Source organism: Numida meleagris, chromosome 9 (genome assembly GCF_002078875.1).
Source record: "Numida meleagris isolate 19003 breed g44 Domestic line chromosome 9, NumMel1.0, whole genome shotgun sequence".
In the NCBI taxonomy this organism is placed as follows: domain Eukaryota; kingdom Metazoa; phylum Chordata; class Aves; order Galliformes; family Numididae; genus Numida; species Numida meleagris.
This window is the reverse complement of record NC_034417.1, coordinates 6,102,072-6,119,579: the sequence shown is the minus strand read 5'-3', so window position 1 is coordinate 6,119,579 and position 17,508 is coordinate 6,102,072. Positions and strand designations below refer to the sequence as shown.

Genomic DNA, 17,508 nt, shown 5'->3' with positions numbered 1-17,508 from the left:
TTATTCTTAAATTCAAACCCAAATCAACCCAAATGCCAAATCAAATCCAAAGCAAAACTTTTTCTAATACAACAATAAGAACTGGTGTTATGCACAATGAATGGAAGAACTCTTGCTAGGGCATGGAGACCAGGAATTCACATGGAAGCCTCAGGCTAACTGTGACAAGGGTTTTTAAGATGGCTCCATTGCCTGAACAACTGACCCCTGCAAATCAACAAATGAAAAGTCAAGCAAGGATGTTACCAAGTACCCGTATGGCTACTCAGACATACTTATTGGGTTTCTTTTTCTAAAAAAAAAAAAAGATAGCTTTCCAAGGAAAGAGAGGGCCTTCAGCTGGAGATGCGGAAAAGACGGACACATTCATTTCCATAATCCAGATCATGATTTTGCCTTTTAAATCTGAAAGGACAAGAGCAGCAGTTTTTATGAAATTCTTGTGTACACATCCCTTACACAGCTTGTGGATCTTTCTTTTTGCTTTATGCACCTCTCTGACACAAGTAACTGGCTGTTATCTGACTTTGGTCACAATCACAGACTTGCATGCAGTGAACACATCTCTGCATGTGGAAGATACCAGCAGTATCTACCTTAATGCTTCCTATTTCTTCTTTTAGTTTATCCACTTTTGCTCCTCACTCTAGCACGCTGCATTTGATAAAAACCAAACAGGAACTGAGAGCGACACTGGAAGCTTCTTGTAAGATGTACAGCATTATTTCTGCTTAAGAAAAATTTTCTACACTGCTGTTTAGTTCTCATCATTGCCTTTTATGTAGTCATACTCTTTCTGAGTAGTTTCATTCAAACAATATAGATGTATACTGCTGTTTATCATGTTTATCATTAACCAAGACACAAGGATTAAGTCCCTGGAGCCAGAGGTTCCTGACTTGTTTTTTAAGTAGCTGCAAAGGAAGAGATAACATCATTCTTCAAACAAACACATTTTGTACATAATTTGCCTTACACCGAGTTACTTCATCATACCAGTACTGATGTAAGAATCATCTAGAGAAAACATGAAGTAACAAAAAATTCTGGAAGAAAAGTAAATATAAGCAAGCTGGCAAACTATCATAGACAGCATTTTATTATTATTATTATTTTTAAAGGAGAAAAAATATGAACACCTATGAAGAGTAACAGCAGCTGAGCATAGGGATTTCATATTCACTGCTGCAGAACCCACCAGCTACCTATGCCCTATCCCATAACATCACTGCAAGGGAAGTTGCAGGGGCCAGACTAAAGCAGACCATTTCCACTCATGAGATAAAAACCTTACTTTTGTCAGCTCTTCAGCTTGCATAAAGCTTTAAGTGCTTGCATTCTGCAGACCACAGTGTTCAGTCTGAATGACACAGCAAAGCATCAGCGGGTAACCTCATGAAAAACTTTTAAACCAGAGTACATGCCTCTTCCTCATGTGATACCACAGTGAAAGCACAGCACTGCGCATCCAGAACTTACTGGAAATTGAATTGTCAATAGTTACAGAATAATTGTGTTATTTACACTCATTAGGCAAGTTAATGATGCAAATAAAAAGTTAAAAGGATTATCTTGACTTCAATACCCAATTGTTTATGTAGTGCACTTTGATATTGTTGATCTTTAGTAATCACACAGTAATCTAGTTCAGTGGACACAGTTTTGACATTAGAGAAAAATAGCATGAAAGAAAACATACAGCAGCATACTCATGTTACCCCAAGTCAAACTGAACCAACTTTGTTCCGTTTCTACGTTTCTCTGTTAGCAGTCAGCAACAGAGAATGCTCTCCTTATCTTTGAATTAAAATGCTCAGAAGACACACATTTCAATTACAGAAATGCCTAGTAAGAGGCACGAAAAACAGATGAAGTCCTCCTACACATAGACAAGGGGTTCTTCCTATGGCCTTCCCCATGGCATAAGAAATTCAGAGGTAATTTCAAAGAAAAACCTCACAGAAATTCAGTACAAGTCTTCAATTGCATTGGCCACTGGGTGTCACCGTTTCTCTTGTCAAGTAAAGGAAGGTGCTGGCTGTACTGGGGTGATGCCTAAGTGCTGTAATACCACCGCTTGCAGGTTCACCTCAGTTTAAGAAATATTTTGCATTTGGACAAAAGAAAAAAGTATATCGAAACTTTAGAAAGCTATGTCTTTGGAATAAAGACTGATGTTTCAACGAGTAGAATTCTGAGGGAGATTGGTGTGATCCTTTAGACTGTGCAAAGAACACCGAGTGGAAACCAAGGTCCTTTGCTATCATTTCTGTCAACAAAACTTAGGTCAACACACAGCATTAAAAGGTAAGGTAAAACCAGATGAAATTTACCGGCAGTTCTTCTCAAATACAGAACCTTAAAATCAAGCAGAGCTCAAAGAGCAACATGCATTTCAAGCAGATAGTCTCAGGAGCAGCTGCTGACATGCAGGGTTCTTACCCCAGCACTGCCTCCCCTCCTGACAGGAGCTCTGGCACGAGGACCACAGGATAATCCAAACAGTTGCTAGCAGGTGATGCCCTGGGGCTAGAACAAAATGCTGCTCTCAATCCATGCTAGGATTATCTCAATATAATAATACTGGAATAGCCTCAAATAGTGCAAAAATACTTGGGACAGTAACTTTTGCTGGCGTAGATCAGCGGGAAAAAAAAAGTATTTTGAGCTCAGTGCAGCATCACTGATGCACACCAAACCAAGACCTAGTTTCAAGAAGGAAATCGAAGGAGTAATTGTCACAGCACAGAAAGCCTACAGCAAAGCCATGAGAGACATCTGGAACTCAGCCAGCGTGCTGAAGACAGACTAGAGTTAGGTTTGGTCAGGCTGCAGGACTTGTACAGTCAGACACTGTATGCTGTGTGCATTTGATGGAATGCACATAAAAATGAGGGAGACTGAGGCTCCTTCACAGACTGAGAAAAAGATGCCAAACCTGTACAATTCCAACAGCAATTTATACTGAGCTGAGCTAGTACTTCGCTCTGGCTTCTTCTGTAGTTTCAAGCACTACAAGCATCTCAGCACCTGCCTGTTCTTGCCTATGTGGGTCCTGAACAAAGTTTTCAGGAAATTAATGCATGAAGGGATGAGACCTAAACCAAAACACCACAAATGAAGTAATATACAATACATTGAGACAATAAATCTGTACTCATATCTGGCACCCATATACACCCACATACACAATCAGAACAGCCTCACAGCTGAGGCAGTATCCTGTGTTGGCAGCTACAGAGGATGCTTCATTTGCCACAAAAACTTAAAGGGTTCCACAACTGCAAATGTTAGAATGTACACATCTGCATACACAACCCTGAATTCTTATGCAGTCCCATACTCCTTTATTGTTCCCTAGGTCTGAGATTTGTAATTCCAGTACAGTGTGAGCACCTTTTGTAATATATAAACCACAACATTCTAAGAAGGTATAGCAAAGTAGAGCGTTCAAAATGCAGGTAGCTGAAAACAACGGAAGTTAAATATTTTATGCTACTGTCATGTTCTTAAAAGGTAGATGCCAACTTGTTCACTACTAGAATTAATAAACCTTATTCAGTTCACAAAGATCTTTCAGGGGAAAATTGACCACTTTGCATTTTGTGCAGTTTTGAATATGTGGAGCACTGTGACCCAATTCCACACATGCTTTCCTTTCAGAGATTAATCTCACTAAATTGAATGTGGCAGCTCACAGCATAGAGTAAGCTGCCTGCTTACCTCTTTGCATGTATAACGTTTCACACTGCAAAATAAAAGTGATAGTTGGTCTCTGGTACGGTCTCCTGGTATCTTGTCACATCAACAGCAAAAAGAACCCAATAAACAAACAAACCCAACCACTGGGTAACACTTGGGGTTTCCAGTTTTCATAAACTAACAAGACAAAAAGTGGATAATGTAATGTTACCACTGTTAATTTGTATTTATCTTTTATCCAGAATAAAGGAAGATCAGGAAGAGCCAAGAATATTGACATCACGACACAGAGCACAGTGCTGGGGCACTAGATCTCCTAATTCATTTTGGGATCATTTGGGTCCACAATTTGCAGCTTTGTGCTCTTTGTTTCAGTAAACTATCTAGCAGTAAATTGATTATTTACGTTCATTAAGTTGCCCTGGCTGTGCTGACTCCAGCACCACATTAAATTCAAAACATAATGAGGAAAATGAGGAAAAGAAATGAAGGAATTGGGCATCATTCTGTCCCCAAGGCCCTGCTGTCACCTGATGTCACTGCTGATCTTGTCAAGCCAAGGCAGGCAGGCTGATATCCGCATGAATTGGCAGCTCTGGAATGGCTCCGAGCAGGCAGGAAACGCTTAGGGAAATCACACACATTATTTTGCTAAGTCAAAATACGTCTCATGGACTGCAGTTGTTAGGACAAATTCATTAACCAAGGCAAAAATATAGAGATTGTGTTAAGCACGAGTCCCTCTGTGGCCTGCAGTGAAAGTCTGGGACTGCTCCGTATCTGTACACAAACAAATGGCAATGCCACACAGCAAGCACCAAATCAGGGAAAAAAAACCCACCAGGCCCTCCAACACCTGTGATGTGGTTCACAATAAAGCACAGCAATCAGGAGAAGCCCCACTGATATGAAGTTAGTGGTTGATACATAAGGTCTTAAACCCAAGCAGAGGACAAACAACTCATACGTTTAATGACAATTGTGAAGCTCTTCCTGCTTGTCACTGGCCCTGAAAAAAGACCTCATTGTGCTTATAGAGAAACAAAGGAGGATTCAAGGTAAGTTCTAAACAAAGGGGCTAAGAGCAGAGTCATCTGCACTACAGCAAGGTAGTAACTTCATATCTGGTGAGGATGACAAAATATTATGGTATTAAAAGCAGAACTGCAGGATTTTGGAAAATAAGAAACTTTAATCATCCTTCAGAAGGTTATAAAGGAGAAATGAAGCAAATTCACTGCTCTGCTCATCTGAGAACCTTTTCCTATAAAAGCATTCAGAGAAGCAAGGTAAGGTGCATTAGAATAGTGGGCCTGAGCAGAGGGTTTGGCACTCAGGGGCCTTCTCAGCCCAAGGACACCTGGGCATTAATTGCAAATGACAAACAAACTCAACTGTTATTTATACTCTACTCACAGACACATGTAGTGGTTAATTCTGAAACTTGCACACATACATACATTTGGCATCTAAGCAAGCATGCTGCTTCATGCAAGGCGAGCTTGGTTTTCACAAAAGTATCCCTTAGATGAAGTGGCACCATGCATTTCAATTGATGAGGCTTTACATTGTATACATAAACATGCCTTGTAATTAAGGCTCAATTTCACCAGTAATACAAGCATCAGTTTAAACAATCATTCTAATTTTCCCAAAATGAATTTTGAATTATTTTCTGTGAGATACATGAGATAGAGAAGACATAAGTGCCTTTGGACAGAGAGGGAGAGAGAAAGACAACGTTTAAGCCCTGCACATATTCCCAGTATTTCTTAACCCTTTTGCCTTAGGTGGCTCTGTACCCAACACAACATTCTCCACAGTACCCAATCCAGTCTTTCCATGAGGAACATAATAGGCACCTGAATCAAACTAGGAACCTTGCATGGTTAGTACTGCAGCCTCACATGAGCCTGAGCTCCTTTTATTAGGTCGGTTATTAAAGCCCTAATCCTTTAGTTAAATTATATAGCTCAAGGCACAATTAAGAAGACGGAGTTAGGCCTTGCAGACAGACCTAAGAAAGATGAGATCCAGAAGCTGAGCTCTACAGAGTATTTCACCATACTAGCTTTAAATCTTATTTTGTTTGAATTCAACGGAGCTTTCCCAGAAGAAATCTCCCCAGAATCACATGTCAAGTTTGCAAGATGGTCAAAGAGAAAAACAGAGAACTTACCTGCCTGTCATCTTCTTCTGCCTTACTTTGTGCTTCAGCTTCGTCAGCCGAACAACTGCATTCCTGCTTTTCTCATAAGCTATGCAGTCCCTATTGAAAAAAATAAATGCGTGGAAGTCACTTGAAAATCCCTCACTGGGTTCTGAATTACAGAAGTACCCTTCTCACATAATTAAACGGAACACATGCTAGCACCAACAATAAGATGCTTATAAACTTACAGACATTATTAAACACAACAACACAAATCACAAAATAGCAAATCTACAAGCATTCATGTTAAAATCTCATCCAAAATTCAGCTAACCCTTCCCTCAAGGTAAGGGTAGATAGGCAGGTACCAATTCGATTATTTAAAAAAAAAAAAAAAAGTTACCACTCTAATAGAGCCAATGGTTTTAGAAAAGCATCTCTCTTTCCAGTTCTTAACCTGAAAGTCAAGCTTCCTCAGGTGGGAACCTATCAGTGTCCTGCTCTGCATCACCGGGGCAACTCTACCTTCACAGGACAAATACACTTCATTCTCCTCACAGGAATCCTACTGCTTTCTTGAACCTGTAACATCCTCCTAAAACTAGAAAACCAATACACTTACATTGGTGTTTAGGGCTGAATTTGGCAACCTAATGCACGAATCAAAGATACTGCTATATGTAGACAAAGAAGCTACAGAAAACCTAGGACAGCTCAGAACGCATTAGAGAAATGAATGGAGGGTCCTGAGGGACCGGAGTTCCTGGAGGGACTCAACTTCAGACTAGGTCAACAGTAAGGAAAAATGTATTACTGCCAGACTGCTGCTCAGTGAGCTATCCAAACAGAGATGATGCTGACAAGGTAGCTACCAGTCCTGTATCACAAAATACCCCAGCGTGCTCAGCAGTAAGTTAACACCTTTGCCTGGTTTATATAAGATGCATTCAGCTGACTCCCCATTTATAAGAGACGTTTGGGGAAATAGTGTTCTTGCAACACGCTTATCTGGGGATTTCTGGGCTTTGATATTCAAAACTCTCAAATCAACCCGTTTAAATGAGTTCATTACACTATATTTAAACATTATAATTAATGCAAGAGATACTGTAATTTTTTTTTTAAATGCTCAAGTGATTTATTAAAAGCCACACTTCTAAGAATAAAATGCAGCTGTCTGCTTAGAAAACCTGCTCTTAGGCATATATATTCATTGGCTTTCCTTAAGACTTAAGCTCCCAGGTGATCAGAAGCTCTTTAAAATGTATGACATGTGCTGTAGTGCTTTTGAAAACCGTACTATTATCAACGTATTTTATCTCTGCATCATCATCATGTGAATACATTGAAATCTAGGTTATAAATATCACTATCACAGACAATGCATCAGCAAATTGATACATTAAATTAAAATGTTCAAGCCATCTCAGTTACTTATAAGCTATCCTTGCAGCCTGGCACTAGCAATGCTATTGTTGCCTCTGACCTGCCACACTGCATTATCTTCATAATTAAGCAGAAATCCTGAGTAACTGTCTTGACCGTGACAAAGATAGCCTTGAATTGCAGCCGTTAAAGAGGTCCACAGAATTTTTATTTAGGCATCCCTGAGGACTTATTTGGAACAAGAGCTTCAAATAAAAACTAAGATCCACTTATGTGAATTAGCAAAAGCAGAAACACTGCTTTACTTTGGAATGTGCTCTCTGTATTTAGTAACAATAGACAACTCTCTGAAGGCCCAGTTTCTTTAAATGAAGTCCAGGTATCCAAACATCCCTTCTTGAAAAATCAACTACGACAACAGAAAGCTTTCCATAAGCTCTCCTACATGTCTTGCTATATTTGCCTGGTCCAGATAACCAAAATAATTTTTCTTATGCTTTTATATACCAGTGAGTCAAATTCAATACCAGTACTGTTAACAAAACAATGGATTTGGCCTCTTGCATCCACACTAGCAAGACATGCAGAGGAAGAGACTCAGAACTGTGTGAAGCAAACTTACCCTTGAATGTAAGAAAGCATTCCAACTATGCTGTTCTAATCAGTAGACGAAATTTTGTTCAGGTTTTTAGTCCATTTTAGTCGCTATCTTGTAACTTATAATTATTCGGTAAAGCAACCAGTGGTCTAAAATTCCTTCTGCAAATCTAGTGCTATAGGAAACACCTGTGAGCTTATCCAAGCTTGAAAAACAGCTCCAACATAATTAAAATGTCTGAAAGAAATAAAGTTGTTTCTTTCTCTCTCTAATTCATGGCCCCGTTCTTCTCTTTTTCCTTTTATTCATCCTCTCAATCATACTAGAAGGAAGTTTTCAAATAGATTTGTCCATAACAATTGTAGGAACAAAGTGTGCTGGTTTACATATAATTTAAGCACACTGAAAGCAATTTGCATTCCCTCATGCCTACAAAATCCTCTTGATTTCACTGAAAAACAGAGCAGTTTTATTTTAAGAACTATCACTTTAAAATCAAAGGAAGGCCTGTTGCTGGAAAAATCTTCCCTTTTTGTATGTCTGATTTCAGTGCTACCAAGCAGTTTGCTCATCAAGGAGTTACTGCATGTATCTGTGCTGTGACCAACATCGAGTCATTTCTGCTGTAGGTTCTTGATTGCTGAGGAGATGAGATACATACGGCTTCAGACTTCATTTACATGCATTACTTCAACATCTGATTGGAAGACACCATTCACACAAGCACGCCATTCCCTCTCTGGCCCCAGCTCAGCTCTGTGGCACTTGCTGCTCAGCAAGGCCTCATTTTAGTCAAGCACCTCACTACGTTCTGAACAATGTGGAAATAAGTGAAGCCCTAAATATGTGCTTAAAATAAATGGATGTGCTTTCCAAAACATACCAATCGAATCTTATATACCTCTGAAATCTGTCGAGATAGGAGTCCAGGGATTCTGAGGGGATGTCACCCTAAACCGTGCCTAGCTCTCGCCAGCTCAGAAACACCGAGTGTTCTGTTATTTGCATCTGGCTCATTCAAAGCGTACACTGTGTTGTGCAGTTATTTTCCAGAGACAGTATGCACCAAAATGCACCCCAGTAATTCCTCAGGACTAGTGATAAGCCATATGCTATGCGAGCCATGTGTGAGCCAGAATCCCACCCAGCCTGCTAGAACAGAGGCACGAGGCCTCCTCCTTCTGCAGGAAGGGGGCTAACAGCTGGAGCTGAGCACAGGGAGCTGATACCCAGCACTTCAGCCTTTCTTTCCCACTTCCATTGACAACAGTCAGACTGCTTGTGTACATTCTTCTGCTTCGTGATGTACGCTGCTGACACTTGCTACGCCCACCGACAGTCCCTGGCTGTGCAGTCTGTGAGATATGATGAGTAGATTGGCTGGCCGGTCTTCTTTGAAACCAGGAATGAGTAGGAAAAATCCCACTCACTTTGTCACAAGCAATAACACCAGAAGCGCAGCAAGAAGAAGGACCCACTACTCCTACACGCCTGGCTGTTTCTGAGAGCCCTGGGAGGCAGTGGGCCCTTTCTGATGGTTCTATTTGCCATGCTTGGGAAGCCACAGCATGGTACCGCTGTGCTGCCCACTCAGAAAAACATGGCATGCACTTCTGAATACAGCAAACCCACACCTCATCTTCCTCAGCGCTTTGGACACGCTGTGCCTGGGTCTTCATTTCTGTATTCAGATAAAAGGGACCGCACTTGGTGGTTTGAATTATTTGCAGTGAATTTCCCATCAAAACATATACCGAAGTGAGTTCCAGCTCCTCCCCCAGTGACACAGCAGTGCTCGCTGTCTATCTCACACCCTCCGTGCCTCTGACCTAAAGCCCAGCTAAACAGTGCTGTCCTCATTCTTTCCCTGTGGTATGTCTGCACTCTTGTACAGGGCCATTTTACCAAGAAGTATTAGAACATGAATTAAGACAAATAATGAAAAGATAGAGAAGGGACTGCAGAACCAGACAGGCAGAATGAAGCAGCTGCCCAAAACAGGGAAAAGGATTCAGTCTGGCAGTGAACAGGCAACAGCAGACACTGACAGCCGGAACAGCTCAGGAAAGCATGTGCTTTGTTTAGGGGTCTCCTTTTTCACACTGAAGAAAGTTACTGTTAAACGTGGTCTTCTGATACTGAATGAATTTTTATTTGAGAGTCACAGGTCCTAATTTAGGTATGCTGTGACAATCTGCCATCCTGCAAACATAACCTTCTAAGTGTGTCATGTGATCTTCAGACTAACAGCTGTTCAGATGACCAGAAAAACAGACTGTAACTGCTGAGACTCACTAATTGCTTAAGTAAACACAATCGTGGTGATGTTTGTTGGCCACTGCCACAGCCAGAGGTCTGTCACTCCTCATCAGCAAAAAGCCACTGGTAGTGGCTTGAGTGTTCCTCTTAGTCCAGCAAGGAATCGCTCTTTGAAAATCTCCCTGCCTCTGAGGGATCCAAATGTGCAGTACTCTCTTTTGTTTCCATTCTCTGAATGCTGCCCTTTGCAAGACATGAAGCTGTCACCATTTGGAGGCAAAGAGCACCCAGCACTGCGGTATGACAGGCAGCCACTGCACTGAGCTGTGCGGGACGAGCTCTGCTGCTGTCCCTCGCGAATTGCCGCGGCATTTGTCCCTTTGTAGGCTTCTGATGATACCAGTGCGCTGGGCTGGCACAAAGGATGCAATTATAGAGAAAGGACACAATCTCATTTAAAATAGAAGGTGATATAGGATGTCTGTTCCAAATGCTTGAAAAATATCAACTGCACCTTCAGCAGTGATTAATTAAAATTAATCAGTACCGGGCTGATTTACTTCAAGGGTGATACTGAGACTTGTGGGAGAAGCTGGGAGAAGTACTGGGGAATGCTGGTTTTTACAACACACGAACTACACTTGCAAATTCGCAGTCCATGCATTCCAAGACAAAATGCAGAGACCTGAAGTAATAAGAAATTCTTTCTCCCTTCAGCCATATTAAAAATGTATTTGTGTGATGAATCTATGCGTAAGCCTTAGTGTTCTAAAGGAAAAAAAACAGCATTCTTTAGCAGAAGAGAGCATCCTGACTACTTTTTGGTTTAGAAACCCTGTCTGTAGAAACATGACTTCCTAAGGCTGGTCTGTTTCCTATCCCCTGCCTCATCTACATCTCCACAGTTTAAACAAATTTGCTCCCAGTTCTGGTACAACATTACTTAACATTACTGCCTGGAAAAAAAATCATTGTTCAAATATTTCCATCTTTGAAAGGATTAGAGCTTAGCTTTATGGTCAAAGCCCCATTAGTATGGTCTTTGCAGATAAAACCACCCTCTTTTGTGGAATTCATGTTATTTAAATTTTACCAGATGGCAGTTTTTTCAGCAAAGAGAAATTTTCAGTGCGTTGCTTTAGGACAAGATAAATAAGGTTGATTTTCAGATGCTTTTAGATGAGGAGCTGTTAAAGCCGCAGGCCTAACATGCAGATTTCTTGTCAACTTTAATTAGCTTCTGCGAACCCTACATTATGAAGTTACTTAAAATTAACCAGGGTGAAGAAAATCAATTTTGCCAACTTTCAGTTGTTCACACTCATGCAAAAAGATGGCAAAGGGACTGTATGTGTCTGTGAACTCCGTGTCAGTGAGAAATGAGGGCCAAGCCCTGGGATTAGAAAATGACTTAAAGGGACTGAAAATGGCAGAGGTGAAACGGAGAGGAACAAGTCATTCCTTTTATAGAATCAAAGTGGAAATGTGCTAAGCATGACATAAATGAAAACTGGTGAGAGCTTTCAACAGAAAAAAGCAGGGTAGGGTAGCAATGCTGAGAAACCCCTGCAGCTGCTTGGTGTGCCTCCTGCCCTTCAGACACAGGAGCAGCCATATTACTCAGCCTTAGCTCCAGCTACCAGAAGAGTCAAAGTTTTCTTCTGACACATTTCCACAGCGTTGTTCCCACTGCTGTTTAATAGCTATACTCATACACTAATGTATGCGTATGCTAACGGCAGTAAGGGATGAGAACGAAATCTAAAAGCTGTTGGCCATGGGCACTACTCATTAGTTACACAAATTCATTAGACAAATTTTACAAGTTGTTATTCTCCACATAAGAGCACTGTTCAGAAATGCTCTCTCTGTTGCTGCTTTTTGCAAAGTGGGGGTGCAGAAGCTTTGTTATCTTTACACAGCAGAACAGTTTGTGCCCTTTTTTATCCTTTCCAACCAAAAACCAATTTGAGGAATGTATTGTTTTCTGGAAATCACATATTGCTGCAGGAGCTAAGAATTTAGAAAGAGATAACCTTCATGAACTTCTGATTGAGATTGGATGTATAGAAAATAAAGTTCAATTACAAAAATAACCAGATATTAGAGCACTAATTTGTCCTTCAAAAGAAAAGTCATCACCAAAGCTACCTCTTGGCAAAGAAGGAGCGCTATTTTGTTTCAGGCCATTTTTTCAGGGCACGGAAGAAAATCAAAGTTATCACAGATACATTCTCGACCAGTGAGACTATTACTTGTGAAAAATAAACAAGAGGGAGTAACTAATAACATGAGACTATTTCACTAACGCTACATAAAAATTCAAAAATAAAGGTAACAATCAAAGAGGTAATTAGTTTACTTTGAATAACATTAAAATAAACGTGGGCACGTCTCATCTAATACATGCTGTAAGTTACCATTTGAAGTCCTCGCCTCATCTACCTTCTTCCCTAAAAGAAGGAGAAGCAGACTTTTTTTGCACATGGAAGCCCTGGGTCCATGCAATTTCACAATATTAGATCAAAGTCAGAAAGTGCTGCAGGCACTTTCAGATTGTGTATAAGATGGTCACTTCTCCCAGCCCACACTCAGGGCTGTCTTACCATCTTCCGTCGCATGAGGCAGCTGCATGCTTTTGCATGCTTGCCTGTAACCTGTGCAGACAGAAAACAAGGACATTCCTCACCCTCGGGAATATTGCAATCCCTGGACAACTGCAACATCTTGTAATGGTCACATGAGTCACTCTTAATGAGCTTCAGTCCCTGGTTCTTTTAACTTACCAATGTCCTAGATCAGCCTTATAAATAAAACTGGGAAATATTTTACAGTTTTCTACAGAGTCACAAATTCAGAATGCCAACATGTTTCTGCGATTGCTTTGTGCCTCACTCAGACTCTTGAAACAGTACCCAAGTGAGGATGTGTGCCTTTTGCACAAGATGCATGCACTTCTTCACATACTAGATAAAGGAACAAAAAGCAGCACGCTGACATTAGGCAAATGCTATTACCACAAGCGTTTTCTTATGCCCGACCTTCCTGTGAAGATGTATGATCTGTGCATATTGTTGTCTCTGCGAATATATTGGGTATTCACAAGCAAAACAGATGCACCGTTGCCTTGTCTAATTATGTCCAGTGTACATGTCAAATGAGCTGCTGTTAAGGGCTTGTCCATATTCAGGCAAATACCCTGAAGCGGTGGGAGACCCACTGTAGTTTTTACAGCCTGTGAGATGAATCTGCACTCATCAGGCCCTGCATAATCCATGATGAGATAGTTTTGGACCTGCTGCGAAAGCTGGATGCTCACAAATCCATGGGGCCAGATGGATTGCAACCTAGAATGCCGAGGGAGTTGGCAGATGAGGTTGCCAAGCCAAACTCCATCATCCTTCAACAGTCCTTGCTAACCCGGGATGTCCCGGTGGACTGGAGACTAGCAAATACGATGCCCATCTTTAAAAAGGGCCCGAAAGATTATCCTGGTAGCTACAGACCTACCAGTCTCACCTTAGTGCCAGGGAAGGTTATGGAACGGATAATCTCGGGAGCCATCATGGATCAGTTAAAGGTCAACAACGGGATCAGGCCTAGTCAGCATGGGTTCATGAATGGTAGACCCTGTCTGACAAACCTGATTTCATTCTATGACAAGGTGACCCGCTTAGTCGATGTGATCTACCTGGACTTCAGTAAGGCCTTTGACACTGTCCCCCACAGCATCCTTGTGGAGAAGCTGGCTGCCCATAGTTTTTGGGCATAGGCTCTGCTGGGTGAAACACTCGCTGGATGGCAGAGCCCAAAGAGTTGTGGTCAATGGAGTTAAATCCACTTTGCAGCCAGTCACGAGCGGGGTCCCCCAGGGCTCGCTACTGGGGCCGCTTCTATTCAACATCTTCATCAATGATCTTGATGAGGAGATTGGGTGTGCCCTCAGTAAGTTTGCAGATGACACCAAGTTGGGAGGGAGTGTTGATCTGCCAGAGGGTAGAAAGGCTTTACAGAGGGACCTGGATAGACTGGATCAATGGGCCAAGGTAAACCCTATGAGTTTCAATAGGACCAAGTGTCAGGTCCTGCACTTTGGTCTCAACAACCCCAGGCAACCCTACAGGCTTGGGAAGGAGTGGCTGGAAAGCTGCCTGACAGAAAGGGACCTTGGTGTGCTGATGGACAGTTGGCTGAGTATGAGCCAGCAGTGTGCCCAGGTGGCAAAGAAGGCCAATGGCATCCTGGCTTGGATCAGGAATGGGGTGGGGAGCAGGACTAAGGAAGTAATCCTGCCCCTGTACTCGGCATTGGTGAGAAAGAACATTGAGGTGCTGGAGCAGGTCCAAAGAAGGGCAACAAGGTTGGGGAAGGGCTTGGAGAATATGCCCTACGAGGAGAGACTGAAGGAACTGGGGCTGTTTAGTCTGGGGAAGAGGAGGCTGAGGGGAGACCTCATTGCTCTCTTCAAATACCTGAAAGGTGATTGCAGTGAGAGCGGGGCTGGTCTCTTCTTACTGGTGACAGGTGAGAGGACAAGGGGAAATGGCCTCAAGCTGCACCAGGGGAGGTTTAGGTTGGATATCAGGAAAAACTTCTTTACAGAAAGGGTTGTTAAGCACTGGAACAGGCTCCCCAGGGAGGTGGTTGAGTCACCACCCCTGAATGTGTTTAAAAACCGTTCGGATGTGGTGCTCAGGGACATGATTTAGTGGTGGGTTGTTAGAGTTAGGGTAGTATGGTTGGGTTGTGGTTGGACTTGATGATCTTGAAGGTCTTTTCTAACCTGATCAATTCTATGATTCTATGATTCTACTGTGTCTAGAAAGGCTTTATCTGAGGAGAGGTGATGGCTCTCTCCAAATCACCTGGCTGGATAATGTAGAACAGAAACAAGAATTGAAGCCCAGAGAGTAATGGGTCCTATTTCTGGTGGGCATTGGAGGCCAAGGAAAGAGCCTCTGCTGGCCACAGACTGTACAGCTTTCTTTTCAGTTGGATGCAGTGTGCTTTTACAAAGTCAACATGTGTCACAAGAGAAGGCTTTAAGAGGACTTTTTGTGAGATGAAATGTTACTAGCCAGGATGACTACTGAAAGCAAACTCCAACCTTTCCTGCTGCTCCTGTGCATTCACACCAGCACCTCTGACTAGAAAAGCAAAACCTTTAACAGGAATGCACCTAACCAAACTGCCCACTGGCACTTAAAGAACACGGTTTAATCAAGAACCTTGGCTGCTGATTGCTATTAGAGAATATTGGCAGTGTGTAATTTCAGAAGTGCCTATAACATTTAATTTGCTAACATGAAATACATTTAAATGAGTTCTTCACAAACAAAAAAAACGAATCAAGATTTATCAAATAAATAGTTATGAATTATTCATTCAGTTCTTCTAATGGAATTTGGGGTTTCTGCATCATCCTCAGAATAGTTTATCATTTTAATCTCTTCTAATTAGGAATTATATTTTTATTGATCTGTTCTTAAAAATGAAGTAAACGTTGGGTATTTTATGTAAGCCTACTAAAGTCTAATAGATTTCTTATTGTTAAACAAGTAATAATTCAGAAGACATCATTCTGAACATGAGTGCCTGGCCAATGAGCTTGGAGGAGGAAAGAGGCAACCTTGGCAGAACGGCTCCGAGTACTTCCACTCTGCATTCCCAGTTGCTGCACGATATAGATACTCCTGGAAGCACTGGTGCCCAACCACAGCAGCTCTGTGAGGCAGCAAGCCCGCCTCCTGTGGGCTGCATGGCCTAGAAGGAACGAAGAAGCAAGAAGGAAATGGAGAGGCCTGGTGCAAACAAGTCTGGAGACAGAGACTGGTGTGGCTTAAAGGGAAAGGCTCCTGAGGACTGTGAGCTATGCAAGCTTCCCAGTGGTTTCACTGTGATCCTGCCTTCATCAGCTGTGGAGAGGTGGCTGTCAACAAAACAATGTGCACAGCAAAATGAGCCAACAGCAGAGGTCAGCCTTGAACTGTAGATTTCCTCTCCAAATTTGCTAACAATTTCTGCTGTTGACTGTCCACCTAGAAATATCTGAGGCATCCGTGCCATAACAGCAGCAGATAACAGGAGGAAGAGGAAAGGAGTTTCCTTCCAAAACAAGAAGAGGTAAAACCCAGGTATTCAGAGCACTGCCAGGTAAGGGTTTCATTACAAATGGATAAAACTTGGCTGCTCAGAGAGGAACGTGGAGCTCCTAGCAACACACTCCTCCTCTTTGCTAGCCGTTCCAGAAAGGTCAAGATCTCACAGAAAAAAAAAAAAAAACCACACACACAAAAAAAAAAAAAAAACCAAACACCCCGAAACCAAAATAAAACTCAGCCTAGACAAACTATTTCAAACCACCTGAGAATTCTATCAATGTATGCTCCCACATCAGCTCGTCTTTAGGAGAGTCACTGTTGCTACTTGCTGGTTTCCAGGTTGGCTCATTTGAAAGGGGAATGGTTCCACTGCGCCATATTTAAGTGCCAGAATGCCTGATGCATGTGTGTGCTGAGCGGCTCAGGTTGCCCCAGTTCATCTGGTCCTGAGCTCAACATTGAAAAACATTTAAACAGTGCCTCCATAAGTTAGGTCAGCGCTTAACACAAAACACATTACCTGGACTTTAAAGTCTAGGAATGAACATGGGCTAACCGCCTGCCGTTTGCTAGGTGATTTGAAGAACAAGCATTTAGTCACCTCTTGCAAAGGCGAGGCTCTTCAGTGGCATCCTCCCTTGAATGCAGCTGCCTAGATCTTCATTTAGTGCAGCAGCCGAAGATCGGGGATTTGGGGATTTGGACTGAATGCCTACGCACAGTGTCACAAATGTCAGTGGCACATGGGAACCTGACGATCAACAGAACGCACTGAATTTTCTGGGCCTGCTTTCCAGCTGTGCAGCGTTGCACCTACACCAGGCAGGAACTCTGGCATCATTTTACTCAGTCCCGTGTTTGTCAAGTGCTAAACACAGCACTCCTCAGCCCAGGTTATTTTTCCTGTATTGGACAAACCATTGCACACCTGAGCCCCCGGCCCTGCACCTCCGCTGGGGATTGAGCAGCCATGTGTGCTTTGAGAGAGTACCTCACTTTGCCCATCTCTCTTCCCAAGACGTCAGTGGAGCCAAATTCCCATCTGGAGCCCCGCGCTGCTTCCTTGCCGCTGTTTCACTCACCCCTACAGAGGCTCTCTTGCCCAGGTCACTAGGTGCCCTCGGGGCCGCTTTTTGCAACGACAGCCGTTGCTGATGGCACTGCATGGGACAAAGACGGGGCCCCCGGGCTGAGGAGAGGGGCACCAGGGAGGGCAGCGCGGCGGCCCTAGGGATCCGGCTGCCGCTGCTTGCGGCTGCCCGGGCCGTGCGGCAGCGCTGGCTGCGTGCCCGCCGTCCCCGGCCCCACCG

At 42.7% G+C, this 17,508-nt stretch overlaps 1 protein-coding gene across 1 annotated transcript in view; it reads right to left on the bottom strand.

The window, feature by feature from the left end:
* The window catches only part of MYO1E (myosin IE), a 124,762-nt gene extending 107,300 nt beyond the window's left edge, over positions 1 to 17,462 (bottom strand). The window contains exons 1-2 of the mRNA XM_021407745.1: positions 17,281 to 17,462; positions 5,882 to 5,971 (exon numbers count right to left, since the gene is read on the bottom strand). The gene's annotated coding sequence lies outside the window, so the exon portion shown is untranslated. The remainder of the gene's footprint in view (positions 1 to 5,881; positions 5,972 to 17,280) is intronic.